The sequence below is a fragment of the Hemibagrus wyckioides genome, linkage group LG18 (assembly GCF_019097595.1).
Source record: "Hemibagrus wyckioides isolate EC202008001 linkage group LG18, SWU_Hwy_1.0, whole genome shotgun sequence".
Taxonomy (NCBI): domain Eukaryota; kingdom Metazoa; phylum Chordata; class Actinopteri; order Siluriformes; family Bagridae; genus Hemibagrus; species Hemibagrus wyckioides.
This window is the reverse complement of record NC_080727.1, coordinates 12494470-12517087: the sequence shown is the minus strand read 5'-3', so window position 1 is coordinate 12517087 and position 22618 is coordinate 12494470. Positions and strand designations below refer to the sequence as shown.

General features: G+C 38.3%; 1 long non-coding RNA gene across 1 annotated transcript; it reads left to right on the top strand.

The window, feature by feature from the left end:
* The first annotated feature begins 4726 nt into the window (after window positions 1–4726).
* LOC131368802 (uncharacterized) lies at window positions 4727–20548 on the top strand. The gene is made up of 4 exons (XR_009207193.1): window positions 4727–4943; window positions 6091–6198; window positions 7846–7899; window positions 18843–20548. It is a non-coding gene; the product is annotated as an uncharacterized LOC131368802 (long non-coding RNA).
* The last annotated feature ends 2070 nt before the right edge of the window (window positions 20549–22618 follow it).

Below are 22618 nucleotides of genomic sequence, written 5' to 3'. Positions count from 1 at the left end.
CATTTATATTGACTTTTGAGGACACTCCAATTTCAGGATGGTAACAGTACCTCCACTTCATAACACCACTCTGCCATTCTTTTTTTTTCTATAACAGCATAATAGGGAGTGTTTTATTCCCTACTTTATATAGAAGCCAAATCAAGGCATACCATAAACTGGCTACAAATAGATCAGTAAAGGCCTGAGTGGTTCTGCAACAGACATCCATGTCTCTGATCAATGAAATTCTATATACTATTTACAAATAACCTTAAAAGTGTAAATGCAGGACTTACCTGCTCTGTTTTTTTTGCAAGTTAGATAATATAGCTGATCAGTAAGGTTCGGCATGTGTTTATCCAGCCATTGTCTGTGCTGCTTATCCCACACAGGGTCACAGGGAGACTAACCCCTGGGGACTCAGGGCAAAAGGCAGGGGACACCGGAGACAGGGTTTCATCCCATCACAAGGCACAATCACACACACACACACACACACACACATTAAGATGTGCAACAGCCTACAATGCATGTCTAGGGGACTGGGGGAGGAAACTGGAGTAACCTGAGGAAACCTCTGAAGCACAGGGAGAACATGCAAAAAAAACTTGCAAAGATTGCCATCCATTAATAGCGCAACACTAAAGAGATAAAGTTCATATAATGTAAATACTACTCTTTCATAATGAGTTTGTTTACATGACTCAGAATTTTCTGTATCGAGACAGTCTGAGTTAAGTTAAAATTGAAATGAGAAGTCATTTAATGCAGATTGTAAGGTGAAAACATTAGACGTAGGAATGCGTCATTACGTTTGGAAGTGACGCACTAATGAGTCGACTGCTCACGCTCAGGCGCCTCACGAGGCTCTGCTACATTGCACTCAAGCTTGCACTCATGTTCAAGGCCAAAGGACTTTAAAGTGGACCTACAGGAGATTTCCACAGATTCAAGGACCTCTTTTCACAGCAAGTGGTCAAGGAGGTATTTCTGTAAATGTAAGCAAAGGTGTTAATAATAGTGCAAAACATCATTTACATATACTTCTCACAGTGTGAACCAAACATGCAAAAGGAATAAATACCTGTGATACAGAACCGGCCTGTGTCTGTTTTTGTGGAGAGAGCTACAGATACCAAACATGTCTTAGTGCTAAACCACCAGAGCAAATTGAATAACACAGATGTTGTATGGAGGTTGTCTCTGCTGCATGTGATAGCTAGATGTAGGTATACAGAGAACTCAACTAGATATAGATGTTGAAGTATGATTCAACATGAGTCATTCTCTCTCCCTGCCTTAATTCCAAGCTTCGAGCAGATTGCCGCTGTGGACAGATAGTCCCTTCATAAAGTCCAGCTTATTACTTACTGGGTCCAGCGACTGTCTCTGTAATTGTGATCATTTCTCATCCCAGGAAACGTCAGGTCTTGATCTTGTCTCCGCAATCAACAGCCACTATTAATTGAAAAGCAGCTAAGAACCACTTTTCTGGAACTTTCTGTAATGATTCACACATCACCAGCTAAAGTGCTGTCATGTTCAGATTCATCAAAATGTGATATCATCAGAATGAAATGGCTTAGTGTGTTGCATCCTGGAAACATCTGTCACAAGGGAACACCGTTGTAGGGTATGACTGGTTTATACCTCATCAGAAGTCTTTCTTAGAACCCTACATTAACACTATCAAGGGACAAGTAGCTTGTGTCATTTGTAGTTTTGTCTCTTGTGGGTGTCACCTGTTACTGTTGTAGCTTGTGAGTGTGACCTGTTTTATTAACGCATTCGCCAGATTCACCAAATGTATCTGCTTCTTTCGTCAGAAATTCAAATGTTGCTTTGTTGTTGCACGTCATGCACGTAAAATTATGCACATGTTCAGCTACAATACACAAATAGTGGTAGCTCAGTGTTTAAAGTGTTGGACTACTGCTCAGAAGATTGTGAGTTTGAATCCCAGGACCACCAAGCTGCCACTGCTGGGCCCTTGAGTAAGGCCCCTAACCCTCAATTGCTCAGTTGTATAAATGAGATAGGTGTAAGTCACTCTGGATAAGGGTGTCTGCCAAATGCAGTCAAAGGAAATATTCTGCAGCATATAAGTGATGATTGCTTGGTACCGGCAGCCCAAAATGTGTGCCAAAAAAACATTCCCCACATCCACCAGTTAGGACTGTTCACACATGGATTCATGCCAAATTCTGACATTATCATCTGTGTGCATCAGCAGAAATCGACATTCATCAGACCAGGCTATGTTCTTTCAGTTTTGGTGAGCCTGTGCATACTGCATTTTTAACTTTCTGTTCTTGACTCAGTGAAGTGTAACTAGATGTGTTTTAAGATGCCTGAGTCTGACCCTTGTTGATCTCGGTAATCAACATGGCGTTTCCACCCACAGAACCACTGCTTACTGGATGTTCTTCCTTTATTGCAACATTCTTAGTCAGTTCTAGATTCTGTTGTGTGTGAAAATCCCAGCAAATCAGCAGTTACAGAAATATTAAAATCAGCACATTTACCACCAACAATCACTGAGATCACATTTGTCCTATTTCTGCTGGTTTATGTGAATATTACCCAAAGCTGCTGGCCTTTATCTGCAGGATTTTATTCATTGCACTGCTGCCACATGATTGGCTGATTGCATGAATGAGAATGTGTACAGCTGTTCATGTCACGCTTCTGTATCACTGCTGGATTACTGCAAACATTAGTCAGAAGTGGAGTTCTGCTGCTTCTATTACAGCTTTGCACATTTTCTATTTATATTTTATGTTATCATAACCTCAGGTGGATTAAGCCTGCGTGAGGTGCTGGGTTACTCTATCGTCTTATTGCGCTCTAATCCTATTATACAGCACTCTGACAGCCACCTCAGTTCCTGCTCAAATATTCCTGAGTTCTTTTCCTGAGGCTAGGAAAAACAGCGCCTGATCTTCCGCCCGTCCGGGTGCAGGCCTGTGTTACAGGAATGATCCGGAGCTCTGTATACTCACTGCCACTCTCTTATCGTGAAAACGCAGATGAGCTACACATCATCTGTGTGGATTAGAAATATCCATGTACATGCTCACAGAATGCCCTGACCTCTGTGCTGACTCACAAAAGCAAGGAAATGCAGGAAATCGGATTTTCATGTAGGCCATGAGAGTCTCAACAAAAGGCTGTTTGTTGTTGTGGCCTTGATTCTTGCAGATTCATCAGCTTAATATGAAAATACCTGTTTCACTGCAAGGAGCTTGGTTGCTAGTGAGCTAGCTGATATTAGACTATTACATGGAGTACTTTCAGTACTATCAGTAGTCCGTTCTACTAGCAATAAATCTGACAGCGGTTTATATTAATAGCAATGAGAGTACTGTTTATTGTAATGTTTGATCACTGGGTCCTACTATATATGAAGGAAAATGATGTATAAATTGTTTATAGAAGGATTTACACAAGATGTACGTGATGTTTATGAAAATGCAGTTAGTTGTGAAAATTGTTGAGTTACATTTTGTGAAACTACATGAAAGAAATCCATAATTTAAGAGGAGCTATTCAGTCAAAAGTAATGGCACCCCAAAGGAGAAAGCAATAGCGTGTGTTTATTGTAGCCAATATCTAAGCTGAATTACTGGAAAGCTCAGTGCATACTGCTTCCTTTTCACTGTTTTGATGTTTTCAGTTGTTTTAGAGCTTGTTGCAGACTAAATGTAGATCAGCTGTGCTGCCAGTGTAAATAATAATTAATATTAAAATACATACCAGTACAAAGAAATTCATTGTTAATAAAAACATTTGCACATTTTTTTGTTTGGTTTGGATTCTGAAAATATTTACACACAACACTTTACTAACATATTGAGAAATGATTATTATCATTCTCTGTATATTGTATTTGTGGCCATAACAAGAAAGACGCAATGAAATATGTATATGAGAAAATATATACACTTTAAAAATAAAAACATAATTTTAGTGTTTTTAAAAATATTTGTATTCTTTAAATATTTATTTTGTTTTTACAATATAATAAATAATATTTTACTGTATGTATTTCACTGATGTTTTTTTCATAACCTTAGTTAGTTAAAACACCTAACCCAAGACCAAGCTAAGCTTTCTTACCAAAGTGCCTCCCAAAGTCCAAACCCTGGTCCTTGTGGGAGATGGAAACAGGCAAAGTACATTATTGCTAAACTGGGTGGTGTGTGGTGTGTAATCTAACTAGGTCTAATGAAGGCCTGTTTAGCTCAACCTGGAAACATTCTGGATGTAAATTAGAAACAACATCTAATATAACTCATCTAATATAACTGATGTTTGTTGACAGCCTTCATTAGTAGACCACTGCACCAATACACAATATAATCTTCAACCAAACATTTGCTAGCTTTTAGATAATTTGCTAGCTAATGACATCAATATTCAGTCCTGGAGAAGCAACGTTGTGTTGTATTGTGCTAGCTGGCTATTTTCAGCTAATATTGCTAAACTATTATTATTGTGTAAACAAATCCTATGAGATTTTTGGGGCTTAAAACCTAAAAATTATGACTTATAGAGATGTTAATTTCTGCTCCAAAAGCTCTAATCTCATGTCTTTGTCGCAAAACATTGTAAGACCCTTCCATAATGACCATCAGTGGAATAACCCTGGTTACAGAAACAACCACAAGAACTAGAACTGTCACAGCAGAGAGAGAGATGGGTTAATGTGATCGCCAGTTATAACCTACAATGTGGTCAGGTGAGTGTAACTCCTCCTCCTTAACCTCTATTTGGGCTGATATGAATGTGAAAGAGGTGGATTATTTACTCTAGTACTTTTACCCAAATTGCCTTTAAAGGAGAAAGTACAAGTAAATATGATAAGCACATGTTGTCTAAAAGAAAAGAACTAATTACACAAAAGGACAGATGACAGAACTGCAAGCAGAGGAAACAGCATGAGCTCAAAAGCATTGCAGGTGAAAAAGAACACTTAAAATGTGAGAACTTACAAAGTTCAACTTGCAAATGTGTGTGTGTGTGTGTGATCATTTTTATTATGCTGTGTTGCACAACTTAAAAATAACCGAGGTGTTGACACAGACTTTATCAGGTTTTATCTTTCTATGTAATATTACCACTCTTTCACTATTAATATCTCATTACTCACTGCGACACTGAAAGAACAATTTGCTTTCTTCTTCACTTTGTACTAAGGCTTTTTGAAATGTGAGGCATTTTATTCAGTTCTGTTGAGGTTTTTGTGGCTAATCAGGGCAGCTCATCCTGTAGCTGAATGAGGGTTGCTGTAATGGGGGTAATTAAAGGCTTGTGTGGGGGTGGGGGGGTGGAGAGTTGTTTGTGTTGGAGTAAATAGCTCATGGGCTTTTCCTCTCCTGCGCTGCTCATAAGGTGGCTGTGACATGTTTTTGGGAACAGTCCCCACCCACCAACATGACCCGACATGTTTACTTTAGCTCCTTATCATTTCCTGAGCACGAGTGCCAATCAAGGACGCAGTGAGGCCTTCCTGCCCCCCTCTCGATCAGCTATCCCCTCCCCCCACATCACCATGAAGCTCAGGTGCTCTTTGAGGCCATGGCATGGATAAAAGTTCCTTATATCCCTCATGTCCCTGCCCCTCAGGAGACTTAAACAACACTTGCTTTTTCCCCCCTCACAAACAGACAGGAGGCTTCTTAAACATGGAGCTCATTACCAGAGTTAAAACACATGCATCTCTTAAACTATTATTTTTAATCGAATGCTAACATGGCAGAGCTCAAACTTTGGTTGTTTTTTTTTAAAAAAAATTATGTTTATATTGTTTGATGTTTGAGCTGCTTTTCCTCATATCATTACAGAAAACACATCACCTGCATGCTTTTTTGTGAATAAAAAAGACACACAAGCATGAAAGCGTCTTTAATTAGCCAACGATGTATGAGAGATTAGACGGTGAGAACATGGTGTCTGGATCTTCACTGTTTAGCCACAGAACATGAGCCATCTAATTAACTAAGAAAACTAATTATAGACAGAAAGGAAATACTCTAGATGCAGAAGCCTTTATTTTGTCATGGATACATTACAGCACAGTGAAATTCTTTTCTTTGTATATTCCAGCTTTGGAAGTTGTGGTCAGAGCGCAGATTCAGCCAGATTCAGATACAATGCCCCAGGAGCAGAGAGGGTTGTTCGAGGGCCCAATAGCGACAGCTCGGCAGTATATGGGTAAAGTAGTTCTTCAGCCACATTTAGGCGCATAAGCTTGAAATGATTGATACAAATAATTCAGCAACTATCTGACCAGAAACACAATCTTGTGTTATTAAGTTGTGCTGTAAGGCTCAGTAAGGGTTAAATCCTTGTTAGTATGAGAGTCAGATTGCTGTTGTACGCTGAAGGCCATCCTGGCAGGAAGAGGAGCTGTTAGGCAATGGCACATATCAGCTCAGTGGCTGAATGATCTCCTGGAGCCTGTCCAAACTCAGACCATATTCTTCAGAAAGCCAGAGGGGAGACAGGCAAAGGTTGCACTATTCCTGTTTTTGTTTGTTTTGTTTTTCTGGCTTCCTGAAAAAATTAGCCAGCGCAAATAAGAGCCGTGTGCGGCACCCAGATGAAAGCAGGGCCTCGCAGAGCACACGTCACCTATGTGACAGACTCATGAGAGGAAGTTGGGCAGTCCAGACAGAACATCTGCCTCCCTGTGATCCACCACACCCCCCTCGTCCTCAGCCTTGTGTCCTTCTCTCACTTTCCTCACTTCTCTCTGTGTGTCCTTGATCTTTCAGCACATCAAACCCTCAACTAACCACAGGTCTTGAACCACAAGGTTACAAAATGGCGTGAGTAACATTCAACTCAAACTGTTCAACCAGGAGAAATGAATAAGACACTGAATTAGATTAGGCAGTTGAGTCATATTAGATTAAAGAGATATTATTTACAGAGAGAATGCAATGCCCAAATAATCAAGTTCAGTAACAGCAAACCTTAAATATAAACTTGGGTCCAAAAGTCCAATACCACTAGTTACAATGCTTCTATTTTGCATTATTTTCTAATTTTGTACAACAATTTCCATTACAAATTATATTACTAACAACAACTTGAGTGAAAAGTTTACATGAATCTTTGTATTTCTGAGTATTTTTACGTCCCGTTTTTGCTTTGATGACTTTCAGTACTGAGTCCACAAGTTTGTGTAACACTTATGATCCATTTTAGATCAAATCCATCATCATGTCATCTGAACACATGCTTCAATACAAGAGATTCAACATGAGGAAAATCTGACCTTCTGTACAAAGCATTTAGCATGGTCAAGTTCAGTAGAAACCTTGAAATAGCTCAGAATATTGCAGATTTAATATTCAAGACATATTTATTAAATATTTTACAACTAACACCTGCTGAAGAAAAATCTGATTTTCAATATGGTCTCAGATCCCATATTTAAGATATAAGTAGTCCTCTATTAAAGCACATTTGAGCTGCTTTTTTTTTTTTATTTCCGAGAATGCCTGAGTACATTTTGTGTGATACGATAAAGAAGCAGCTCACATGATAGCATTGCTCTCTAAGTCCTAGCTTGTAGCTATTTAACTAGCCTAGCTTGCTCTGTGTAATAGATTTATTATGAGATAAGTATTGGTTTAACTCTGGTGAAGAGGAGGCAGAATGTAAGAATTTAAGCTGCTTGTTCTACCTGACTGTTTGAAGTCACGACTAAAATTCAACGTCAGATTGCATACTCACATTGTTATTTTTAGATACAGCAAAGTAACAATAATTAGCAAGGAAACATTATTTTTTGGCTTCAATGCCATATATATCCTTATAGTCACTGACTAACAAGGCTCATCTTTTCACTAGTTCTCGGTCCTCCATGTTTGTTTGCTGTAGGATTGCTGAGAAAAGACACCAAGCGTGAGTGCATTTCATTATCTATATCTATCAGCAGATCATGTTTCTTCTATTCTGGATGAAATGCTTAAAAGTAGTATAATGTCATAATAAATGTCATAATTTCAGAAATCTGCCTGTATTTCAAACGTTTTCACATGACATGCTTTCATTTATTTCAGTGTAAATACTCAGTGAACAAAAAGACTGCAGATTTGGCAGTTTTAATAATAATAATAATAATAATAATAATAATAATAATAATAATAATAATAATAATAATAATAAACACAAGGCACACATTCAAATCAACTGACATACTCAAAGAAAGCAATGGTCAGGTAATGAAACTATTTCAGGCAAGAGCAAAACGAGAAAAGCTGAAACACTATTGATAACGAGGAAGACGATCACAAACTACAAAGGCTTGTTAACAACAACACGAGTGTATACAGCTCAAAGTGTGTGTGTGTGTGTGTGTGTTGGGGATTGTAGTCCATGGCAGCCCTATCTGTAGGTTGTGATGTTTGCTGGGAAATGGAGTTCAGACAAAATTCTGACTGAAGCAAAATATCCATGTACCAACTTACATTAAAACTATTTACTTTGTGTGACACATTAACAAATATAACAATAATGAATTAACAATGATCATTTATTATTGCATACATCATCCCATGGTGTCGTCCTGTTGTGTAAGGAACATTTCAACACTGCTATATTCTTGAATCTGATTGATCACAAGGTGTTTATTAATGTGTTGTGTAATAATAGTGAGGTTTTCTGTGAGGACATTATTTACGGAAGGAGTCTCCAGTGTCAGCACTTAGTAAGAGGTAGAGGTAAAGCTGTAACTTTAAGTTCATGTTTTTTGGACAGAGGAGTTGATGTTTTGAGGTTTTTTGATAACATGACAAGCTACACTGATAACAAGCTGCATTTTTTGTTGTCTTATTTTCAAGAGAGATAAAAAAACAACAACAACAAAGATCTTTAATAAATATATATACACACCTTCGGAGTGACAGCAGTATGTCCACCTTGTCACTCATTATTTTACTTCTAACACCAAGCTTTAATTCATTATTTTTAATGTAAATGTAATAAATACCTATTTCCTACAAAAAAAACTGTAAATAAATATTGATATATATTCTCTCAATTTCTACAGCTGAGATGGCTGTGTGTAAGCTGAGAAGTGAGATTTAAAATGACCAAACAGCCAGTGACCAGTTTTCAATACAATTACATTCTTGATGATGGAATTTTCATGTATCCGGCCGAATATCTGCTCAAAAAAAAAAAAAACAGCTAGAATGTTCTACTTCCTCATCATCACCTCTGGTGAAAGCGAGAGACGATAACACAGAGAGAAAGAGGGATGGGGGAGGAGGAGGTGGGGTGAAGAGTAAACCGGGTGCCAGGGCTCTTCTCTTTTAAGTCTGCTTCCTCCTCTCACTCACAGAGATGGGAGTCTTCCTGTGTCTGGCCTTTGTCACCTCCTGTTAGCCAAGAAGAGCTTGAAAAGGAAATGAAGGATCTCCTTCTTGCCACCTTAATATCACCGGTCATAATCACATTGTCCTAAGTGGACAACAAGCAGATGTCCGTGGAAGAAGTGATGACTCTGGGAAATTTGTACAGGATACGGGTGCAACTGATTCTCATTCAGATTACGATGAGAGCTCAAACAGATGGATTTAAATCTGTAGTGTGTTAAAATATCTTACACTATATTCTCAAATCTGATTGGTCAGATGGTTTTGATTTATTTTCTGTTACAGTAGCTTTTATTTCAGGGTTTTATCGATTAAACTTGTTTCATGTTGAGTAAAAATCTTGTCAGGAAACTCGAATCAACCTGCCTGTCCATATGAGTACCTTGTCTCAAATGATATTACGCTGCGTAGTTTTTAGATAGACAATTTTAAATACCAAGAAGAGCCAACATTTACACATAGTAAAGCTTATTATCCACTAGTTTATGTATATAAATCACAGGAAGTCACACTTTCTAAACCCACACTTTCTAAACACATGCAACATCACTGGACTTGATTTAATTTGAAGCGGATGTTTACACAAAAGTTTTCAGGTTTCCGTTACTTGTAGGAACATTAGCCTTGAAGTGAACTTTTGACACCAAACAGTGAGCTGGTCAATTACAGTATGGAGTAAAGGGGAAATGGTATATAGTTTTTCTCCAAGCCACTGTTTTAACCTCAATGAGAACTTCAGTGTGTGTGTGTGTGTGTGTGTGTGTGTTTGCTACATAAACCTCTGCAGTAAAGACCCAGATGCTCAAGCCAGATGGTGAAGCCGCAGTCCTAACCACATGCCCTAAAAATACATTAAAAGAAGGTGAGATGACACATTTGAACACACAGTACCTGAGAGTGAAAGAGTGAAGCTGTTAAACACACACTGACTGTAATCACACCTCACTCTTCCTCATAAATGCTTCTGTTTCGAGGTGAAAAGTGAGAGCAAAAGCGTAAGGATTGCCCTCATCCACTGAGTCATCTGACTTCTTCATGCTGGATTGAGGCTCTGCTGATAATTAGCGAATAAAGCTGAAAATAAATCTGTGAGCTGGTGCAAAGATGACAAAATCAGTGCTGCATCAGTCGCCTGTAAAACCCACTGTATGGGACAACAATTCAATCTGTATGTCAAAGCTCTGTGTCTATCTGCTTGTATGTCTGTCTGTCTCTCTGTCTGTTTATCTGATTATATATATATATATATCTGTCTGTCTGTTTGTCTACCTTTACATCACTTGTCTGTCCCCCATTCAGAGCTTTGCGTCCGTCTGTCTGCCTATCTGGGGGTCTGTTTGTCTGTCTGTCTAAGCTACCTGTACTTCTGTCTGTCTATCATTCTATCTGTCTATGTAAATATCTTTATATCTATCAATCTGTCTGTCTCTCTGTCATGTCTGACAGTTCTAATCAGTCTGTCTGCCTGTCAGTTAGACCTCTGTGTCTCTTTGTCTGTCTGTCTGTCTATCTCTCCATCTATCTATCTAGTAGTATGTTTGTCTGTCCATTTATCTGTGTTAAAGGTATTTCATTGTGAGGGCTCATCACTTGTAAATGTTCCTATGTGGTCAGTGTGGATTAGGTGGTATTTAGTGGATGTTTATTCATGCGATCAATAAAGTGAGCTAACTGAGATGAAATCGAGTGACTAGCAATGATGAATGGAGTTTCTCACTTAATCCCTTCTCGCAGGTTCGGCCTGCTTTAATCGGTTTACCCAGGAGATTAAAGTGAAGGCGGGGGAGGTTGAGGAAAGCAGACGCAGTCTTACAATATTGTACAGGGTCAGGGTTTCCAGGTTGGATGGACATTTCTAATGGCAATAAAGGTTTATTTATCAATTCAGGGAACTTTAACTATATTATATATGTTTTATCAGCCAACAAATACGAAAAATACAGCATCTTTATAGAAATTTTAGCAATCTGGCAACCCTACACATGACCCTGTTTTCTCATAGCTTTATGCTACAGAGGTTGCCGTCCTTTTTTAAGTTGCAGAAATGTTAATCCTTATTATATGGCATTATTTTAGAACATTTCATGAATTTTATTTGTGCAACACATTAGTTAAAATACAGTACTGAACACGTGGCCTGCATTCTCTGTTAATTGGGTTGCCAAACAGTCTTGATACTTTCAATTCATACAACATGGAATCTGTTATCCTTTCTAAATTGTCATTGTTTTATGTAACCTTTATAAACACACCTACACCATTTCTACATTTTTAGTGGTGAGAGAGCAAAAGATCCTAAACCTTTTTTAGTGAGAAAACGTTCACTTTTTTTTTTGTGAGAAAACGTTCACTTTTTGGAGCAAAAAGTACCGATTCGGACATTTGAAAAGCATTCTTCTGTAACATTTCTAAATATTCCTACAACATTTCTTTTGTAGTAATGTAAGCATGGACAGATACATTCATTCAGCTTAGTTATCGATTTTTGGTTTCTTGGTGCATGTGAGCCGAAGTGCTGAATTAAAACTCAGAGCTGTGTGTCACAAATCTACTCCGTTTCCTGTATCCGAGGTCACCAGCACTCACGTGGCATTTGATATTAATTCCTCTGTGTGTCCTTTGTCCTCTGTAATCCTGTCACATGTCCTGGGTTCTTCAGCACACTGTCTATGTGTCTCTCCAGTCGGTTGATGGACTCGGGCGATCCACAGAGCTACAGTTGGCAATAACGACTGCGCATGCAGGAACATTATATACACAGAATGATCAGTTTGGCGTTTCAGTCATGCCCTGACCTCCATCCTTCCTCTGCCTTCTGTGATTTGCTTACACAAAGCAGGGCGTTTTGAATGAGCCGGATGTGACTTTCACATGCACAGAAGCTTGTTTGTGTGTGTGTGTGTGTGTGTGTGTGAACATGGGATCATATGACAGAGAGTAAGTGAGAGAATGATATAGGATTGATTGCAGGGCAGAAGTCTGAGGAAACCACAGTGTAGTGGCCTGAACATGGTGCTTTGCATACCAGAAAAAAACGCCCTGTACACGCCTGTACTGCGGCTGCATGTCACAAAAGGCAGAACATGACCAAAACCACAAATTCTGTTTTGCGTTAGTCACATTACAGCAGTGACAAATCCTTAATGCAAAGCTCATCTAGATTCCAAGCTTTAAGTGAGTAATTATTAAAGTATTCCAATCTTTGCACAATTTTACCCAATTCTGACTCTATCTTATGTATGATGTTGTCTAGTGAATTTTAGAAATAATTATTAAAAATATATTAAATTAATATTAATTTTATAATTATTTTTTAATTTTAATTAATATTAAAAATTATTTTACCTGTAATGTTACATGATCAACAAAGAAGCAGTGCCAGCTGCTATTATTTATTTATTTATTTATTTATTTATTTATTTATTTATTTATTTATTTATTTATTTAACCTTGGATATTGGATATTTAATTGGCTGTTTACAGAATATTGATGAAAATGAAAAGAAAATGAATTTTCTTGTACGCTTTAAGAAAATAATCAGAAATCATCAGAATTATATCTATTTGTCCTGCATCGGGGAAGTGGTGGCTCAGTGGATACTGTGTTGAACTACTGATCAGAAGGTTGGAGTTTCACAGGACAACAGAGGTGTCATTGTTGGGCCCCTGAGCCCTTATCCCTCAGTTGTATGGGATAAATGTAAGGTGCTCTGGATAAGGGTGTCTGCCAAATGCTGTAAATGTAAATCATCAGTGTTAATATTTATTAAGTCATCCAGAGTACCACTCGGTACGAGGTAGGAGAATTCACCCTGGATGGCACTTAAAACTTCACAGAACACAGTGCATATGCACATTCACACCAACGAGCAGTTTTGTATAGCAAACCCACCTACTGACATGTTTTTGGACCTGGAAGAAACAGGAAGTGTATGTGAAACTCCACACAGACAGTAACCTGAGCTCAGGATCGAACCCTGGAGCTGTGAGGAGACAACACTGTGCCACTGTGCTGACCTTCAGACTTTTATAATTAGTGTATAATTAGTACATAATGTCCCCTCGGAAAGTATTTTGGGATCCAAAGATGAATATGATTCAGTCGATACGAATTTCAGCTATAATTTTCCTAACATCTGGATGTGTTAAACATCTTGAAATATTCATCCCATTTTAGGTGAGTAAAATATACTGTATGTTCGCATATCTCTTGCTTACAATAACTGCAGTGACAACACCAATCTTTTTAGTGTGATGCTTTTACAAGTTTCAGTTGCAGCTTCTTTCACATGTTGATTGTTTAGGTGGGAATCTCTCTTCAGTTTCCTCTTCAGGAGGTGAAGTGCTGCTCAATTGGGTTAAAGTCTGGTGATTGACTTGGTAAGGCTAAGACCTTCCACAGCTTCCTCTAATAAAGTCCTTTATTGTGTTAGCAGTGTGTCTTGCTGCATGATGAAGTTCCTCCGAATTAGATTGCATGCATTTCTCTGTAAATTGGCAGACAGAATGTTTCTTTAGATTTCTGAATTTATTCTGCTGCAAACATTATGAGTGCCATCCTCAGTAGTGATCAGTGAGTCTGTTCCAGAAGCAGCCATGCAAGATCAAGTCATGACTCTACCTCCATCATGCTTGACTGATGACTTCATATGTTTTTGATCATGAGCAGAATCATTCTTTCCATCACTTTGCTAGCGGTTAAAGTGGAAAAAAGAGCTTTTGTGGCTCCTCTCCATATTTCTTTCTCAATTCCATTCTGTCCTTCTGATATTGCTGATGAGATATTTAAATCTTGTGCAATGGCCTCTATATTTCTCAAAGTCTTCATTGAATGGTGGACTGGGAGACCTTCACCCTGCCATGTGGAGATTGTTGGTGATGACTGACTGTTGTTTGGGGTTTTTCTTCACAGCTTTCACAATATTGCAGGTGTTTTCCTTGGCCAATCTCTTCGGTGTCAGGTACATCGGTGCTTTCTTTCTTTTTCAGGCCATTGGCTATTGGCTATGCCCAGTGTTTGTGCAGTGTCTATCATTGAATTTCCATCTTTTCTCAGCTTCAGCTATCTCCTATAGCTCTACAGCTCTCTGGTCCTCATGTTGGTTTATCCTTTTTAACAACAAATGCAGACTTCACATGCAAAACTCAGAGCTCAAGCCAAGAGTAGAATCATATTTTAATCACGCTTTAGCTAAAATTCTGATCTAATGTCTCATATTTACCTTTTGATCTGAAACCTAAATGTCTATAGCAAAAACAAGAGAAGGTTCTTGCCATTGCCCTACAGTGCTTACAGAGAGGACTGTAACTGTGCTGATTACTCAATGACTACACTCCCGAATGGCTAGCATGCTCAGTTAGATATCTCAGCTACAACTGGCCAAAATGTCACTTTGTACTTAGAAAAGGACAAAATGTTTGGAACTAAACTATAGCGATAAGGAGAGTAAAGGTCCTTGCATCAGATGTGCTCAAGGAGGAACTTGTATTAAAGTAAAGGAATGAAATTATCTAACCACAGTTATGAAGATTTTATAAAACACACTAACCCCACTCCATAACTCTTTAATAAAATATTAGTAACTTTCCATGTTTAAAGAAACACATCCTGACTACATTTTTAATCAACATCATGCACTTTTTCATTTAAGGCAAGCTACATACATTCGTTCATTTTAGCTGAGTAAGATTTCTACACAAAATCCCACACATTTACTGTTATGTATAATTATCCAGCCATTTTTTACATTTTTTGCCGAATAAAAACTCACAGAGGTGGACTTCATGCTTTTGTATAATATCCCTCAAATATCTTTTATTGCTTTATTATTAATTATATATAATGTAAATCATTTTATTAATTGCCCTTTGAGCACAAGTAATGCTAGAGAAATGTTTGGCTTCACAACTTTGCTACAGTTGAGCTCAAGTTCTTCCTTTCCAGAGAAGTAGATGAGTCACGTGTTAGAACTGGCACATGTTCCAATGAGGTTTATTGTTCAAACACAACTCCAGAGGGAATAGGTGACACTCCTTAGAACAGATTCCACAGCAATGGGAACCGCATGACTGATGTACTAATCATCAGGAAGCAAAACACAGTCAAGAATGAACACGTGGGCAAAGAGGGAGTGTTAATGCTGACATTTCTGTGCATCATACTCACGGAGTAAGACTTACGTCACATTCAATCCCGTTGCCCTTTTCCTTTTATCTTGTAATATCTGATTTAAACACTAAATATCTAACAAGACCAGGCAAACATCTCCGTCAACTGCATAGACGTTTGTTCAGTCACAGTTCCTGTTCACATATTTGGGAGATGCCAAATTTTGGTCTTCTACATTATTATTATTTAGGATATAGCTAAGCACAAATATCAGCTTTTCACACCTTTAGGTTAGTAGTTTGATGTTTAATTCCAAGAATGCTCAACTTGGCTGTTTATTCAATACAATTCTATATTATTTGTATAGTAGTTTTCATAATGGACATCGTCACAAAACAGCTTTAAAGAAATTTATAAAATCATAAAATATATAAAATCAGGATCTAAATTTTAAGTTTGTAAATGTAAAAATCAAAAAGTTGAATGTATCAGTTTTTCCTAATGTGGAAAAATTCTCTGAAATGGTAGAAGAAACCTTAAAGAGGAAGCAGACTAAAAAAAAACAAACAAAAAAAAACATTTTTATTTACTTAAATTTGTTTATCCTTCTTGTTGTAGGATTCTCATTGACACTTTATGAATTCCACCAGTTGAACAAAATAAAAGGGTATTGTTACTGAGTGTAGCCGTGGTTGTGGTCAGTTCATTTTGTTTAGTTAAAACCTATTTCATTTTTTACGCATTCTAGAAATGTGACTTTTTAGGGCTATTACATATTATATTTTTTTCAGCTCCTGGACCAGTGAACAGAATGATGTTTTATTAATGAACACAAAAAAAAAACATCTCAGTGTTAATGAGGCACACAGCACAGGGACTTGTACATGCACATAATCTAAGATTAAATTAAACAGTGAAAATCTATTTATTTATCAGTTATGGAAGGAATCTCCAGTCTCAGTGCTTTGTAACATTCTGTGAGAAAGATTTGAGGACAGAGGAGTTTACACTTTGTAGTTTCTCAGTAACATGGCAAGCTGGGGATTTTGTTTTGTTTTGTCTTGTTTTATTAACTATGAGAGAGAGAGAGAGAGAGAGAGAGAGAGATGAAATCTAGACTGGTTAACTAATTAAAAGAAGTGGCATGGAGCAGTAAAACATAACAACAAACACAGCAAACACACACTCTGGTGTATCATCAATAAAACTCTTAAAGCTAGCAGATTAACTGGGTGGTCTCGAGAAGCTCAATGAGTAAACCAAGGCCCACCTTAAGCTAGAGTCCAGCACAACACTGGCCTGTGAGAGTGAACCATGCCAGCAATTCTCAAGAGAATAACTCGCCAAGTAACCTCATAACCCCTGAATACTGGCACAGATTTTCTCACCCGCATGCAGACACAGTCGGAGCTTTCATTCTGGATTACAGAGTGGAGGAGGAGGAGAGTAGGTGCATAGAGGCCGGGGAATGTGAGTCGGCTTCACGGTGAAGTGGTGGGAGGGGATAGAGATGGACAGATTGCACAGCGTTTGGGAGACACGGCCCTAATGAATACGACAGAAGTGGATCGAGTGACTCATCCTTCAGAGCCGAAAGCCAAAGCCCTTCCTGCTTATCAGATCAACTCCGAGAGACAGAAAGAAAGGATGATGGGCTAGTAGGATCCCAGAGATTTATGAAAGATGCCACTTTATTTGCAGCACACACACACACACACACACACAGCTTGACGTCAAATGACTAGGTTCAAGGAAACCACACATGTCCACTGCCACTTCTAACTTGTCCTCACCTCTCTATGTGCCGTCCCTCCGTTGCTATGACAGCTACCTCAGATTCACATGTAGTTCCTCAAAAGAGCTCTGTGCACGACACGTGTGCACTGGCTGCCATGGCGACAGGACACATGTCAGATTGGCATAGCTTTGCACAGTGAGCTCACACACACACACACACACACACACATCACATCACAGCAAAACCTTTCCACTCTGAAACATTCAAAGGCTCACATACATAATTCAGTTTGTTCTGCAATGCTACACTAACGGCTAGGCCGACAACTTCACCTCCACCCACGTCACAATGTCCTGGTGGAGGATTAAGAAACGTTCAGTACAACTGTCCATGAGGTGGATCGAGTGAATTAACCCAAACATAGATCTGTGTTTATTTTGCTGTCTGAATTTTGCTTGGGCTACATTTCTAGCAAATATGGCAGCCATCAGGACTGTGTGTATATAATCTGCACATCTGGATCACACACATTTAAACAACATAATACTAATTAAGGGTACTTTGTTTTCAATCGGGTTTTTTTGTATTTTTTTCTTCCATCCTAGCTAGTCATTCGACCTCCTTGTGTGCAGTCACACTACAGTGGCAATGCAATGATTCAACATCTCCTTATATTCACAAGACTCAATTATTCACCAGCACTTTGTCCTCCATCTTTGTTCTTCTCATCTGTTCAAAACAGGACCTGATTGGTGGGTTTTTTTTAAAGAAACAAGAGCTTGACATCACTTAGTCAGAAACCTACACTTGCCCATAAGTGTGAAACACGTCAACATACAAATAACACGACAGCAAACCTGAGAGCGAAGCTCAAATCGGAAAGAGGAGGTACTTATTGGATATCACATGCTCAGTCGCTGACTGAAGACCAGGTACATCAGTCTGAGACACAATCAACTGGTATTTATTTTTATGAAGGGCATATTCATGCGACTTTATTTTAGTATTTTAGATATGCAGCCTTACATGGAAAAATATGAGCATGTGAAAGGGGTTAAAACAATAAAAGAAGCTATTTTATTCATAAGAAAGTATTGACCCTGAACTACATTACCCACCAGCCCCAGGATGTCCCTAATGAGTCCATAAACCTGTTCTACTTACATCCTGGTCTCAGTATGTTTTACTGTCAAGCTTTTGTTGTTGTTGTGTGTCTGTGTTTAACAGCCTAGTCTATACTCGGCATGTTTCTGTGTTATATCTAGTGTTGGTTTATGGATTTTGGTTGTTTGTGTTACTGCTTCTAACAAATTATGACAATAATAACACAACACATATAATCACTTCTGCTAGACTAAATAAGTAGCAGCCTTTGAAAATAGTGTCATTCTTTTTCAAGGTCATACTCAGCAGTGAGCAGGTGACGGTAAAGCGGCTGCCAGCTTTAAGTCTCAGGACGCCCTCATGTTTGTGCCACCTTCCGGCTGTCCATTTTAGTTATGCTGGCACAGCTAGTCTTGCCAGAGTCCCTGCTTGCACTCTGCATACAATACACATTGGACTTAACCATTAAGTAATAATAAGCGTACCTAATAATCTGTGTTTCTGTCTCTCCTTCAAGCTACACATGCTACTCCTGAGATTCCAGTGATCCTCATCTCTTCTGCTCTCCGGACCTGCCTGATCCAGCCTCATGCCCTACTTCTGGTTGGATTCTTGTCTCTTGAAGGCCGCTCACTGTTGTGACGATGATCCCACATGGACAGCATAGAGATCCATGGGATTGCTGTGGATAGTAGCACTTAGAGACCATGAAGTTGATAACGTCAACAAAATATGCTTCATGTTAAAACTAGAATGATACACATTGTTACACAGTTATATTTTACACAATTATAGGAAGGAAATGATTTTATAATCACACTCTCCAGTGTCACCCAGATGAGGATGGCTTCCCTTTTTGAGTCTGGTTCCTCTCAAGGTTTCTTCCTCATATCGCCTCATGGAGTTTTTCCCTCACTACCATCACCTCTGGCTTGCTCATTAAATGTATTAAATTTATAGTCTAAAACTTGTCATTTCTCTAAAGCTGCTTTGTGACAGTGTCCATTGTTAAAAGTCTTTTACAAATTAATTGAAGTGAAGAACTCAACAAAGCCAGTTCAGAGGTCAAGAACATTCGATTTAGAAGTTATAATCTTCTCAGCAGCCTCAGAGCATGTCCAGACTGATCCACTACAGTCAGGATATAACCTGTTGCCCCTAAACATGTAGAATTTAAGTTTACAGCCTGAAGCAACCCAAACACTCGTTATTTACCACATAACAGTATGTGCAAACACTCTCTCTCTCAAACACACCACAGTATAATAGAATAAAAGGCCAGATAATGAGCAGCCTGTTGAGGTGTGAGCATGTGTGTATTCCACATTCTCTCTCTCTGTCAGCTTTCTGCACCAGGGTGTGTCCTTGTAATAACATTATCACCTCCTGTGGGTGAATAATGACCATGTCTCGCCTCACGGCTCACGGCTCACGGCTCTCGGCTCTCGGCTCTCTTCTCAGCCTGTGATGGCAAAACACAATGCAAATGGCAGCAAGTCGTCAATGAGCTTGTGTTAAATCATGCAAATGTTTTCCATTCAACATCCGGAGAGTTCAGAGCACGGCAGCTCCCAAAGCTTAAGAGAAAGCGTTCACACAAAGGTACACGTGCATTAGTGATTTTGTCAGCAGCTATTAATATTGCACTCAAAAGATGCCATTTTATTGTTTCATAAAGTAGTAATGATCATGTTGGCGGGTTCTTCGGGTTCAGTATAAATGTTTTAAATGGAGAGCAGGAGCACTAGGCGTAGACTGCAGCAGAATATTCACATTTAACTCTCTCTGCTGTTACTGGACTTGTCTCAAGACATTCATCAAGCACTCACATGGAACAAGTTTAAAAATGTTTACAGGAAACGTTTTTACATTTTTAAAATGAACTGCTTTTCAGTTTTTAGTCTGCCTTTCATTTTATTTCCCCCTCTTTTTTGTTTGGGTTGTTTGTTTCCTCATGATGGATTAATCCATCTGATATCCAGAGCGTGTAGTGAAATGTGTGAGATTTATGCCGGTTTCCTGCAGCAGGTTCCAGGTTCAGTGGGATCAGGTTACACGCAGCAGCCTCTTTACTCAAATCACATCTGGTCAGTACAAAACCTGAAATCAGCTTTGTCTTGTAAATGAGGGAAACTCTCCGAGACAGTGTGTTCATCATTCAAGAACCCATTCAGAACCCATTCAGAACCCATTCTATCTATCTATCTATCTATCTATCTATCTATCTATCTATCTATCTATCTATCTATCTATCTATCTATCTATCTATCTATCACCATTCAATGTGTTTATTATTCACTACACAAGCTAGTAAATATATACAGTGTTTAGAAAGCACCTATTAAAGATTTATTAATACACACTGACAATGGAAATGGCTGCAGAGCTCAGAGACAGGATTGGGTTGAGGCACAGATCTGGGGAAGTCTACAAAAAAATTCCTGCTGTATTGGAGAATCCCAAGAGTGCAATGTCCTCCATAATACTAAAATGGAAAAAGTTTGGAATAAGGAGAGGAGAGACTTCCGTCTGGCCACCCTGCTATAAAGGCCAATCTGTGGAGTGTGCTTGACCTTCTGCAAGTTTCCACACATAACTGGAGCTCCACCAGAGTGACCATTACCACACTCTTACCAAGTCTCTTCTCCTCTGATTGTTAGGAAGAGCACACATAAGCCAATAAGTATTTTAATATCCTTTCTGGAATATTAACCAGGAATAATTGAGTTGTGAGGTTTCAGTGCTGTCCACTCCACCACCATGCTGTTCTTATGTCCTCATTAATATTTGAATGAGCCAGTAACGCATAGGTCTTTGACCTGTAACATTTCTGATGGATTGATTTGAGTTTCAGTGAAGCAACAGACTAAATAAACCGAAGACGAAGGGAAGAAGGGAAATAATTATGAGTTAAAAGTGAGCAAAAACAAGAAATGAATTAATAAAATAAATAGCATAAGTGAACGTAAAGAGAGGCACTAGATGTGTTAAATTATCTGTCTGATTTTTGTTTCATGGCACGTTCATTTCTGAAGGTGAAGTAAAGCAGCTGTTTGAGAAGTTATAAGTTTAACCCAAATGTGTGAGGATTGTTTGTCATGTAGTTGGCAATGCAGCGGATTATAGTTCAGGGCACAGTGGGAATGTTTTGTTTTGCAGCAAAGCACTTTATTTCAAAGAATTCTGTTTGGCATTAAAAAAAAGTTTGGCATTAAAAAAAAAACAGCAACACAGTCTTCCTTTTAACCGTGGCTAACCAGTGACTGATTTTCTCTCTGTCTCATTCCAGTCCATTTAAAGAGCCCCTGTGGTGGAGGGTCAGTCTGTTAGCATTCGTAAAAAAAAAAAAAGAAGAAGCAATCATTAACCTGTGAACCATTTACTCTTATCTTAAGTGTTGATAATAAATACGTCTTCAGCAATAATCGACGTCTTCATTCAGAGCTGTGGAAAATGGAATGATTGGTGTTGTTCACAGAGTTAATAATAAAACCAAACAAGACAAGTGCCTCCTACAGAGAGAGCTCGGATTTGGATTCTTTCATGGGAGGAAAATTAAGAATGAAGAAATCTCAGAATCCGTTAGTCAAAGTTTTTTGTCCACAACTGATTTAGTTTTTTTTATTATCTGTATAATTTATGCATTTTGTGTTATTATTTGTGTCACCATATTGGTCACTATTGGATCAGTGCTTAATAAATTTTAATTTTTTGGTTCTAAAAAATATTTTATTGCTTCAGTCTTGGTAGTGTCAAAATAAAGTAAATCATCCCCACCACCTTCCATGGAATGGGATTGTTTTTAGCAGGAAAGGATCATTTCTATGGAGTGCCAATAAAATGATTAAAGGAGCATCAATCAAAAGGGCAGCAATTTTCTTTTTTTTTCTTTCTATTTAGTGAAAACACAACTTTAAAAACACATTATTATTATTTTATTAATAAAAACACTCAAAGACTCAAAATATTTTCAATTTATGTCATAGACTTTCTGCCACAGATCTCCACACAGATTATTATTCGTATAAACAGCACTTTCTTTTACTAGTTGATTCAAATAAGTCTTATTTATACATATTGAGTTTTCTCACAGCAGTGGAAACCACACCCCACATTTATCAACATTATGATATTTATTATTGACTTTGTTCGTTGGTGTTCTGTGAGTGAACATTTCAGGAATAAAACACACTAGAGCTTCTAATAAATAACCAGACTATTATCCTGAGAAAAATCCTGAGTCTAATCTATGTTCAGGAAAGCAAATCTGTAAATCAAATCTGCAAATCTGCA